Below are 13,114 nucleotides of genomic sequence, written 5' to 3'. Positions count from 1 at the left end.
TGCTTTCAGAACATCATATATGCACTGCCTTCCCAGACCTTCTGAAGCTGGTGAAGTTTAATGAAGCTAGAGAAGAAAAATAGACAAGAGTGGGTAAACGGAAAGAAAATAAGTTCGAAATGTTGACTCCCACCTGCCAGTCCAGATGTCACCTTATGTACATCTGTGCCTTTGCAATTTGTCAACACAAAATGCAATTCTTTCTGGACATATAAATCATTGTGCTTAGTTCTGTCTTAATAAATCAGTTATTTGGTTTCAGCTTAGTAATCAGTTTATTTCCAAGGAGAATTCTTGATATTGGCAGAAAAAAATCAAAAGTGGAATTTTTAAAAGTCAATATAATTTTTTCTAATTATTGTAGCTTTGGTGGATGAGTTCAAGTTTTAGAGTGATGGAATGCCATGAATTTTCATGCTGCCTACATTTCATTAAGACAAACTTGCTGGATCTCCCCCTCCATTTTGGATTATAAAATCTAACCCCTGGGGAATATCCTTTCACTTGGAGAGAAAAATTTAAAAGCTTCTTGGTTTCCTGAACTATTTTGATTATCTGAGTAGATATGGCTTATAGTATTGAAATGAGGTGGCAGAAAGAGTAGTAGTGATAAAAATGGAGAAGAGGAAGGTCAGGAGTGTTTCAATGACTTTGCCAACTTAATTCCAGGATCCTTAATGAAAAAAATGTGACCACTTTATCACTTTCCAGGATCATTCTGTATTTTCAAGTTTCAGTAGATACCCTTCTACTGTGATGGAAAGAAATACTTGACTTAGGTCTATATATTTAAATTTATTTTTATTTTTTATTTCTATTTATGTATTCATTTATTTTTGAGATAGAGTCTCTCTCTGTCAGGCAGGCTGGAGTGCAGTGGCACAATCTCGGCTCACTGCAACCTCTGCCTCCTGGGTTCAAGCAATTCTCCTGCCTCAGCCTCCTGAATAGCTGGGATTACGGATGTGCACCACCACACTTGGCTAATTTTTGTATTTTTAATAGAGATGGGTTTTCACCATGTTGGCCAGGCTGGTCTCAGACTCCAGACCTCAAGTGATCTGCCCGCCTCAGCCTCCCAAAGTGTTGAGATTATAGGCGTGAGCTACTGTGCCTGGCGTTATATTTAAATTTTTAAAAAAATCTTCTCAGTGCCTTTCCTTACATTCATCCTCATTCCCTTACATACTTCTCTTCCTCTAAGGAATTTTCTACTTTTGTTCTCCAAGTTCTTTTCTGGCAGGCTTTATGGCCGAGCAGACATTGGAGTTTTATCTATTCTTTCATCTGCTCCTCTCTTCCTTCTGTTTTTCCAAAGCTTCCTTTCCTATGGTAATTACAATGAAAAACAGGGGCAAGGAAAAAGGAGAGGGGTTGCGGGGCCACATCGTTCTTTTGTTTAGCTTTTGCTACAAGATCACTATGGGTATATTCATGAAGTTAAATCTTCATCCTGGGAGGTTCAATGTAATTTTCAACTCTTAAACCCTGAGTGCAGCAAGGGAGAACTAAACCAGTTTCGAAAACTGGACTAGAGCCTTCCTACATTGGCTCTGAGTGCTAGGAAAACAAGAGAAGCCAACAGATGTGTTTATTTTATTTGTTTGGTCATTTTGATCACTTTTGTTTCAAAATATTGTTAAAAATGGTCAGAAGAGTTGAAATAAAGTAAAAGATGTTTTTAAAATAAATACTTGTTGAACATGATTGAATTGACTCTTTTTTTCTTGGAGGAAAAAATATAAAATATTTAAAAATATGTTTACATAAAAATATGATATATCTTTTAGCATAAAGTATATCTCTTTTTAAATTGTCATCATCTGTTTCTCTAATATTCACTCTTAATTAGCAAGTGGATCTTAGAGATGCTGATTTGACCATAAAATGCAAATGGTCCACAGAAATAATGAAATTTCAAGCTTTTGTTCAAAAAATCATATGTACATTTTATTTTATCTGTACTTTCCATTTGAAAATTGAAACCACATTCATAAGGATCTTAAATGCCTCTGTTCAAAAATCTAAACTTTCTCAAAAGTTTAAATCATAGACTCGATGGATCATTTCTAGTTAATGATAGGTAATTTGTTAAAGAAGCATTGAAGTGATTCTTAATGTTCTACTCACTTTTGATAAGAACAAAAATCAAATACTTTCTCTGTACTCATTTTAATGGACAATCTATTTAACAGTGGCTTACTTTTAAAGAATTTTGAGTAATTGTTATTCCATGACAGGGTAAAATATATAATACATATGATGAATCCATCATGTATATTATAGTCTACCTTGATCATGAGAGACTTTCAAGCAGAAACAAAAACAGACAAACAAACAAAAAGAACAAAAAGACTAATAATAATGGATGCTGGTGAGGATATGAAGAAAGAGGAACCCTCATACACTGTTGGTGGCAGTGTAAATTAGTACAGTCACTAGGAGTAACAGTATAGAATTTCCTCAAAACAACTAAAAAATAGAACTACCATAAGATCCAGCAATCTCATTGCTGGGTATATATCCAAAAGAAAGAAAATCAGTATATCATAGAGATGTCTGCACTCCTATGTTTACTGTAGCACTATTCACAATAGCCAAGATATAGATTCAACCTAAGTGTCCATTAGTGAATGAATGGATAAAGAAAATGTGGCAGGAGGCTGAGGCAAGATAATCGCTTGAACCTGGGAGGTGGAGGTTGCGATGAGCCGAGATGACATCACTGCACTCCAGCCTGGGTGACAGAGTGAGACTCAGTCGCAAAAAGAAAAACAAACAAACAAAAAAAGTGGTACATATACACAACAGGATATTATTCAGCCATAAAAAAAGAATAAAATCCTGTCATTTGTAACAACATGGATGGAACTGGAGGACATTTGTTAAGCAAAATAAGCTAGAAAGACAAATAAGAAATACGGCAAGAGAGACAATTATTGCATGTTCTCGCTCTTGTGGAAGTTAAAAATGTTGCTCTCATATAGGTACAGTGTAGAATGATAGAGACCAGAAGGTGGGAAGAGTGTGTGGGAGAAGGGGGATAAAAACAGGTTGGTTCATGGGTACAAAACTACAGTTATTACAGAAGGGATAAGATCTAGTGTTTAGCAGCACAATAGAGCACCTATAGTTAACAATAATGTATGTTATACTAGCGAAGTAGATTTGGTATGTTTCCAATACAAAGAAATGATAAATGTTTGAGGTGATGAATATCCCGGCTATCCTGATTTGATCATTATACATTGTATACTTGTATCAAAATATCACATATATGCCATTAATGTGTACAATTATTGTGTACTCATAAAAATTAAAAATAAACATTTTTTTCGAAGAATATACTATTAGATATATTGACAATCATTAAATGGGGAAGACATTTTGAAATAAGACACAACGGCCAGATGTCAAGATGTCATAAAGAAAAAACTGGGTCAATTTTATCACATAAAATATTAAAACCTTAATTTGATAAAAGACATTATAAATAACATTTTAAAATCAGTGGAAGGCTGAGAAAACATATTTGCAAAGTAATAAACAAAAAAATTAATAAATTAATATACGAAGAGCAACCACAAATTTTTTAATGGCATAGACTTTTTTTTTTTTTTTTTTTTTTTTTTTTTTATTATACTTTAAGTTCTAGGGTACATGTGCATAACGTGCAGGTTTGTTACATATGTATACTTATGCCATGTTGGTGTGCTGCACCCATCAACTCGTCAGCACCCATCAATTCATCATTTATATCTTGTATAACTCCCCAATGCAAGCCCTCCCTCCTCCCCCCTCCCCCCTCCCCATGATAGGCCCCAGTGCGTGATGTTCCCCTTCCCGAGTCCAAGTGATCTCATTGTTCAGTTCCCACCTATGAGTGAGAACATGCAGTGTTTGGTTTTCTGTTCTTGTGATAGTTTGCTAAGAATGATGGTTTCCAGCTGCATCCATGTCCCTACAAAGGACGCAAACTCATCCTTTTTTATGGCTGCATAGTATTCCATGGTGTATATGTGCCACATTTTCTTAATCCAGTCTGTCACAGATGGACATTTGGGTTGATTCCAAGTCTTTGCTATTGTGAATAGTGCCGCAATAAACATACGTGTACATGTGTCTTTGTAGTAGAATAATTTATAATCCTTTGGGTATATACCCAGTAGTGGGATGGCTGGGTCATAAGGTACATCTAGTTCTAGATCCTTGAGGAATTGCCATACTGTTTTCCATAATGGTTGAACTAGTTTACAATCCCACCAACAGTGTAAAAGTGTTCCTATTTCTCCACATCCTCTCCAACACCTGTTGTTTCCTGACTTCTTAATGATTGCCATTCTAACTGGTGTGAGATGGTATCTCATTGTGGTTTTGATTTGCATTTCTCTGATGGCGAGTGATGATGAGCATTTTTTCATATGTCTATTGGCTGTATGAATATCTTCTTTTGAGAAATGTCTGTTCATATCCTTTCCCCACTTTTTGATGGGGCTGTTTGTTTTTTTCTCGTATATTTGTTTGAGTTCTTTGTAGATTCTGGATATTAGCCCTTTGTCAGATGAGTAGGTTGCAAAAATTTTCTCCCATTCTGTAGGTTGCCTGTTCACTCTGATGGTAGTTTCTTTTGCTGTGCAAAAGCTCTTTAGTTTAATGAGATCCCATTTGTCAATTATTGCTTTTGCTGCCGTTGCTTTTGGTGTTTTAGACATGAAGTCCTTGTCCATGCCTATGTCCTGAATGGTACTACCTAGATTTTCTTCTAGGGTTTTTATGGTATTAGGTCTAACATTTAAGTCTCTAATCCATCTTGAATTAATCTTCGTATAAGGGGTAAGGAAAGGATCCAGTTTCAGCTTTCTACTTATGGCTAGCCAATTTTCCCAGCACCATTTATTAAATAGGGAATCCTTTCCCCATTTCTTGTTTCTCTCAGGTTTGTCAAAGATCAGATGGCTGTAGATGTGTGGTATTATTTCTGAGGACTCTGTTCTGTTCCATTGATCTATATCTCTGTTTTGGTACCAGTACCATGCTGTTTTGGTGACTGTAGCCTTGTAGTATAGTTTGAAGTCAGGTAGCGTGACGCCTCCAGCTTTGTCCTTTTGACTTAGGATTGTCTTGACAATGCGGGCCCTTTTTTGGTTCCATATGAACTTTAAAGCAGTTTTTTCCAATTCTGTGAAGAAACTCATTGGTAGCTTGATGGGGATGGCATTGAATCTATAAATAACCTTGGGGAGTATGGCCATTTTCACGATATTGATTCTTCCTATCCATGAGCATGGTATGTTCTTCCATTTGTTTGTGTCCTCTTTTATTTCACTGAGCAGTGGTTTGTAGTTCTCCTTGAAGAGGTCCTTTACATCCCTTGTAAGCTGGATTCCTAGGTATTTTATTCTCTTTGAAGCAATTGTGAATGGAAGTTCATTCCTGATTTGGCTCTCTGCTTGTCTGTTACTGGTGTATAAGAATGCTTGTGATTTTTGCACATTAATTTTGTATCCTGAGACTTTGCTGAAGTTGCCTATCAGCTTAAGGAGATTTTGGGCTGAGACGATGGGGTTTTCTAAATATACAATCATGTCATCTGCAAACAGGGACAATTTGACTTCTTCCTTTCCTAACTGAATACCCTTGATTTCTTTCTCTTGCCTGATTGCCCTAGCCAGAACTTCCAACACTATGTTGAATAGGAGTGGTGAGAGAGGGCATCCCTGTCTTGTGCCAGTTTTCAAAGGGAATTTTTCCAGTTTTTGCCCATTCAGTATGATATTAGCTGTGGGTTTGTCATAAATAGCTCTTATTATTTTGAGGTACGTTCCATCAATACCGAATTTATTGAGCGTTTTTAGCATGAAGGGCTGTTGAATTTTGTCAAAAGCCTTTTCTGCATCTATTGAGACAATCATGTGGTTCTTGTCTTTGGTTCTGTTTATATGCTGGATTACGTTTATTGATTTGCGAATGTTGAACCAGCCTTGCATCCCAGGGATGAAGCCCACTTGATCATGGTGGATAAGCTTTTTGATGTGCTGCTGAATCCGGTTTGCCAGTATTTTATTGAGAATTTTTGCATCAATGTTCATCAGGGATATTGGTCTAAAATTCTCTTTTTTTGATGTGTCTCTGCCAGGCTTTGGTATCAGGATGATGTTGGCCTCATAAAATGAGTTAGGGAGGATTCCCTCTTTTTCTATTGATTGGAATAGTTTCAGAAGGAATGGTACCAGCTCCTCCTTGTACCTCTGGTAGAATTCAGCTGTGAATCCATCTGGTCCTGGACTTTTTTTGGTGGGTAGGCTATTAATTGTTGCCTCAATTTCAGAGCCTGCTATTGGTCTATTCAGGGATTCAACTTCTTCCTGGTTTAGCCTTGGGAGAGTGTAAGTGTCCAGGAATTTATCCATTTCTTCTAGATTTTCTAGTTGATTTGCGTAGAGGCGTTTATAGTATTCTCTGATGGTAGTTTGTATTTCTGTGGGGTCAGTGGTGATATCCCCTTTATCATTTTTTATTGCATCTATTTGATTCCTCTCTCTTTTCTTCTTTATTAGCCTTGCTAGCGGTCTGTCAATTTTGTTGATCTTTTCAAAAAACCAACTCCTGGATTCATTGATTTTTTGGAGGGTTTTTTGTGTCTCTATCTCCTTCAGTTCTGCTCTGATCTTAGTTATTTCTTGCCTTCTGCTAGCTTTTGAATGTGTTTGCTCTTGCCTCTCTAGTTCTTTTAATTGTGATGTTAGAGTGTCAATTTTAGATCTTTCCTGCTTTCTCTTGTGGGCATTTAGTGCTATAAATTTCCCTCTACACACTGCTTTAAATGTGTCCCAGAGATTCTGGTATGTTGTATCTTTGTTCTCATTGGTTTCAAAGAACATCTTTATTTCCGCTTTCATTTCGTTATGTACCCAGTAGTCATTCAGGAGCAGGTTGTTCAGTTTCCATGTAGTTGAGCGGTTTTGATTGAGTTTCTTAGTCCTGAGTTCTAGTTTGATTGCACTGTGGTCTGACAGACAGTTTGTTATAATTTCTGTTCTTTTACATTTGCTGAGGAGTGCTTTACTTCCAATTATGTGGTCAATTTTGGAATAAGTGCGATGTGGTGCTGAGAAGAATGTATATTCTGTTGATTTGGTGTGGAGAGTTCTATAGATGTCTATTAGGTCCGCTTGGTGCAGAGATGAGTTCAATTCCTGGATATCCTTGTTAACTTTCTGTCTCGTTGATCTGTCTAATGTTGACAGCGGAGTGTTGAAGTCTCCCATTATTATTGTATGGGAGTCTAAGTCTCTTTGTAAGTCTCTAAGGACTTGCTTTATGAATCTGGGTGCTCCTGTATTTGGTGCATATATATTTAGGAGAGTTAGCTCTTCCTGTTGAATTGATCCCTTTACCATTATGTAATGGCCTTCTTTGTCTCTTTTGATCTTTGATGGTTTAAAGTCTGTTTTATCAGAGACAAGGATTGCAACCCCTGCTTTTTTTTGTTCTCCATTTGCTTGGTAGATCTTCCTCCATCCCTTTATTTTGAGCCTATGTATGTCTCTGCATGTGAGATGGGTCTCCTGAATACAGCAGACTGATGGGTCTTGACTCTTTATCCAGTTTGCCAGTCTGTGTCTTTTAATTGGAGCATTTAGTCCATTAACATTTAAGGTTAATATTGTTATGTGTGAACTTGATCCTGCCATTATGATATTAACTGGTTATTTTGCTCGTTAGTTGATGCAGTTTCTTCCTAGCCTCGATGGTCTTTACATTTTGGCATGTTTTTGTGATGGCTGGTACCGGTTGTTCCTTTCCATGTTTAGGGCTTCCTTCAGGGTCTCTTGTAAGGCAGGCCTGGTGGTGACAAAATCTCTAAGCATTTGCTTATCTGTAAAGGATTTTATTTCTCCTTCACTTATGAAACTTAGTTTGGCTGGATATGAAATTCTGGGTTTAAAATTCTTTTCTTTAAGAACGTTGAATATTGGCCCCCACTCTCTTCTGGCTTGTAGAGTTTCTGAATGGCATAGACTTTGAATAGAGGTGAAGGGTAATAGAGAAAATTCAAGGTCTGACAGACATATGAAAAGATCATCAACCCCACGAGTAATCAGGAAAATGCAAATGAGATCACCATTGTTGATATGATCCCCCCACCCTCAACCCCTCACTGGCAGAAATAAAGGTTGGTTAATACACAGTTCACCAACAATGCAGGGTAATGGCTAGTGTCATATGCTAGCTGTGTGGGGAACAATGCAGATTTAGCCCCTTTGGAGGGTGTTTGTCCTACAGAAATATTCACATGTGTGCACAGTTGTATGTACAGTGTGTGTAATTTAAGAAAAGGAAAAGATGTAAATAACTGAAATCTCTGACTATAAGGGAATAGATAAATAAAATCACGGGGCACCAAGGCAGTATTATGTCCCTGTTGCAAAGAATGCTGTTACAAAGAATAGGTCAAACTATAGCTATTCTCATGGAGAAAAGCAAGTCACAAAATATTTCACTAACCTGAAAAATATTAATATCACTCAAGTATCTTACCTGGTCAACCTCTGCTCTAGGACTGAGACAAATACAAGTAAAACAGACCAAATTCCTTCATGAAGCTTATATTCTAGTGTAAGTTTCACAATAAACAAATCAACAGATAAATATAACCCACGATGTCCAATAATCATAAACGCAGTGAAGAAAAATAAAGCATGGTGCATCATTTCTTTTTTAGCCTGCTCAGCTCTAGGAGAAACCTGATTAGCTGAGGCTAAAGATTTAAATAAATAAGGATTTATTTACTGTAGGTAACAGAAACTCTGATGAGGGGAATGGAAGCTGGAGTAGACCATCAAGGATTGAAGACGCTCCTTCTAACTTCTTGTTCTACCATCCTCAGCCCATGACTTTTGTCCTCTTGCTTACAAGATGTCTGCTGTATCTCTAGGCAATAGGTCAGCATTAGAGGCATAAAGGAGAAGGAAGAAAAACACGGGCAACAGCAGAGTTATTTTCACATGTCATTGGCCAGAATGCTGTGGTATGGCCATCACTGGTTGGACAGAAGACTGGGAAACTGTTTGATTTTTGTAGCATCAAAAGCAGAGGCAGACAGAAAGAGGACTTGGAAATGGAGGATGGGTCAGCCAACCAACAATGTCTGCCACACAGAGGAAGGGGGTATGAAGTGGTGAGGACTCTAGAGAAGGCAACAAGGCAGTGACACTGAGCAGAGGCCTGAGGAAAGTCGGGGAGTAGCCATGGAGATATTTGGACCTGAGGGAAGGGCTGGCAGTGAGGCTGGAGGCAGGAGGGTGCTTGTGGGGGATGTGTGGCTGCAACAGAGCGCATACTGGGGACTAGATGGAATAGAAGAGCACTGGGACCTCAGAGGGCCTTCTATAGGGACATAGATTTTTTTCTTAACTCTTTATTTTGAGAAAACATTGTAAGAATACAACAAAGGACTCCCATATACTCTTTAGAAGCTGATCAGTGGTTAGCATTTTGCCACGTTTGCTTTATTTCTCCATCAATCTCTTTCAGCAAATATTTTTTAAAACATATTTGAGAGTTATTGTGTACATCATGACCCTTAATCCCTAAATACTTCTTATCAATCTCCTAAATGCAAGGGCATACTCTTATATAATAATGGTATGATTATCAAACTCAGGAAATTGAACGTTGACAAGATACTACTGTCTAATACATTCAAATTTCACTAAATGCCCCAACAATGCCCTTCATAGGACCCCTCTCTCCTTTTTGTTCTGATTCAGGATTGCATTTAATTGTCATGCATCTTTTGCTTCCTTGTTTCCTTTAAGCTAGAACCATTGCTCAGCCTTTCTTTGTCTTTTATGACATTAATATTTTTTAATAGTACAGGTAAGTTTTTTGTAGGCTTTCCCTCAATTTCTGCTTGTATAAAAATTCCCTCACAATTAAATTCATTTGCATTTTTGGCAATAATGTTACATAAATACTGCGACCTCAGTGCATACTTTAGGAGACCCCAGACGTCATTCTATTAGTATCTCGGTGGTGGTGGTGTAAACTTTTGATCACTAATTTAAAATGGTTTCCCCTGCATAGGTACATTTCCTGCTTTGCAACTAATAAATCATTTATGAGGCATATTTTGAGACTGTGTGAATATTCAGTTTCCCCAGTAAACTTTGATTCCCTGGTTCCAAGGACTTTGGATTTTAAATGACTGGAAGCCACTGGAGGGTAATAGTGTGATTCTGATCTTTTAAAGAAATTACATATGAGTCTGGTAGGATCTAAACCAAATGACTAACAGTGGATTTCTACATTGTTTAGATATTTTATCAAAAAAAAGTACGTCCTTAAATTGTCTGTGTAATTTTTTAAAGGCATTTAAAACACACACACACACACACACACACAAACAAGGTCTGGAATCAGACAGACACAGATGCAGCCCCACAACCCTTATTACTAACTATGTAAATGGAGTGATTTTCTTAAACTCTCTGAAATTCACGTTCCTCACCTGTAAACTGGGATAATATTAATATTTATGAATTAAATAAGAAAATATTTTTAATGTAGCCCATAAAGCAATCACTAAATCCATTTTTATTTTAAGTTTATTCATCTCATAAGTTTCCAAATGCACTCTTTATGCTAGCTTCTTTTCATCAAATACACAGCAAATATTTTTTGCTGCTTAAAAATCCCATCTTCTGTCAATCCAGCCTGCTTCCATCCTCCATTCAGAAGCAAACTCCTTGGAAGGCTTCCCTGTTTGCCCTATATTTACTTCCTCACTTCTAATTCCATTCCTGCACAGCAGAGCCCTTCCTAAGAGCCAGTCAACCTGCTTGTAAATTCAGTGGCCCTTTGTCAGTCTCTTAACCATTTCTTGAAAAAGCATTTCTTTTCTTGGGGCTTCTACTATCTTTGTCTATTTTTTTTTCTCCCAGTTCTCTGGCTGGTTCTTCCTTGTGAGATCCTTTTTCTCTTTGACCCTTAAATGTCAGTTTTCCTCTGCCTTTGAGTGTGGGGTTAAGCAAAGATTGTATCTAGAACATTTCCATGGTGTTTCGGAAAGACTGCCTGATATGGCTTGGATCTGTGTCCCCACCCAAATCTCATGTTCAATTGTAATCCCCAATGTTAGAGGCGGGGCCTGGTGGGAGGTGATTGGAACATGGGGATGGTTTCTTATAGTTTAACACCATCCCCCTTGGTGCTGTCATTGTGATGGTGAGTTCTCATGAGATCTGGTTGTTTGAAAGGGTGTGGTACCTCCCGTGTCTCTCTCTTCCTCCTGCTCTGGCCATGTGAAGTGCTGTCTACCCCTTTGCCTTCTGCCATGAGTAAAAGCCCCTTGAGGCTCCCAAGAAGCAGATGCTGATGCTGTGCTTCCTGTACAGCCTGCAGAACTGTGAGCCAACTAAACCACTTTTCTTTATAGATCACCAAGTCTCAGGTATTTCTGTATAGGGGTACAAGAACAGACCAATACACTGCTATTAACATTATCCATGTTGTACCTCTACATTCATTATAGAGGTTCATCCACACTGCAAATTTCTGATGGAGCTTAGAGCTTTAAATTTTGCCTCTCCTGACCAACTACTATGAAGTCATGTTGTCCATCACTTTCCCTCTCTGCTTTTGCTGTCAAACATTCAAAATAATGTTTTCTGCTAAAATCAGAGGACTTTCTCATGCTAGGATTTCTAGGATAGTCATCTTCTCAATCTCTCCAGTCACTTTACATTCTTACATGTCTTATATATTTTCTCTTTGTTTTCAATCTTGTTGAAATGTCTTTTTTAGCAAAAGATCCACTTATTCTGTTATTAGCATCTATGGAAAGGTTTTGAAAGTAGAGGGAGTAGTTGTATACCATGTTTAGACTTGAGAGATGTTTTTTCCTCTTATAATAAACAAATTTCCATATAGGTTTTGATAAATATGCACAATTTTATTGAAAGAGATGTAACAGATATAATATCCAAATACTGTATATAGCATTTCTTCAGTTCCTTTTTCTAATAATCTGACTACAAAAGAAGCAATTTTTTGGATAACTTGGGAAAACTAAGTATGGACTGGATATTAGATGATAACAAGGACATATGAATATTTTGTTAGGTGCAATAATAGTGTTGTGGTTATATTTTTAAATATCCTCATAGCAGAGGGGCATACTAAATTCTGTATAAGGAAACTGACTTGTTATCTGTCATTTAATTTTAAAATCTTTAGCAGAGAGAGAGAGAGAGACAGAAGGGCAGAAGAAGAAGAAAGGAAGAAGAAGGAGGAGAAGAAGGAGGAGGAAGAGAGGCAAAGAAAAGAATCAATAAAGCAAGAGCGACAAAGTTGTAAAAATTTCAGAATCTAGGAAATGGAATATTTAGGGATTCCTTATACTATTCTCCCTTATTTTGTATACATTTTAAAATAGTACAAAAATTAAAAGTTAAGAATAAAGTGTTAAACTTTAAAAACATCTGGCATTTCTAGGGGAAAATATGAAGTATTATCTCTAGACTCAAAGCTTAAAGTATATGCTCAAGTTTGGTTCAGTCAAATTTGATTATGAGTAGCTTCTGATATGTGTGCCTTCGTTGGGTCCTGCTCTCATGAAATGGCCAAGTGAAAAATGGACTATTGGAAATTTACAAGAATCAGAAACTAGCTCACTCACAGGATTATTGTAAGAATTGAATTAGTTAAGATAGTTAGGAGTCAGAACAGTGCCTGCTATGTAGCAATTCTCCATAAGCATTGGTTATTATTATGTCTTTTAAAATATCGCTGGATCCACCAGTTTAATTTTTAGCCTCTCATGTTTACCTTAAATCCAAGATCTGTTTCTCTAGCCCTAACATCTGCATATCTGGCTTCTACTGCTCCTCACATATTTTCTGTATAAATTCCCATAAGCATTACACAAGATAGGTTAGAAAGGCAAGGTACTTGGTTGATAAGACTGCTATGGCTTGTGCCTGATTTCTTGTAAACCTATGCTGGGGAGGGGGCCAAGATGACTGATTAGAAGCAGCTGCGGTCCGCAGCATTTTCAGAGAGGAATGAAAGGGGTGAGTGAATTTGGCACCTTCAACTGAAATATCCAGGT

This window comes from Rhinopithecus roxellana, chromosome 18 (genome assembly GCF_007565055.1).
Source record: "Rhinopithecus roxellana isolate Shanxi Qingling chromosome 18, ASM756505v1, whole genome shotgun sequence".
In the NCBI taxonomy this organism is placed as follows: Eukaryota; Metazoa; Chordata; class Mammalia; order Primates; family Cercopithecidae; genus Rhinopithecus; species Rhinopithecus roxellana.
The sequence above is the reverse complement of the archived record's forward strand: the minus strand, read 5'-3'. Positions refer to the sequence as shown.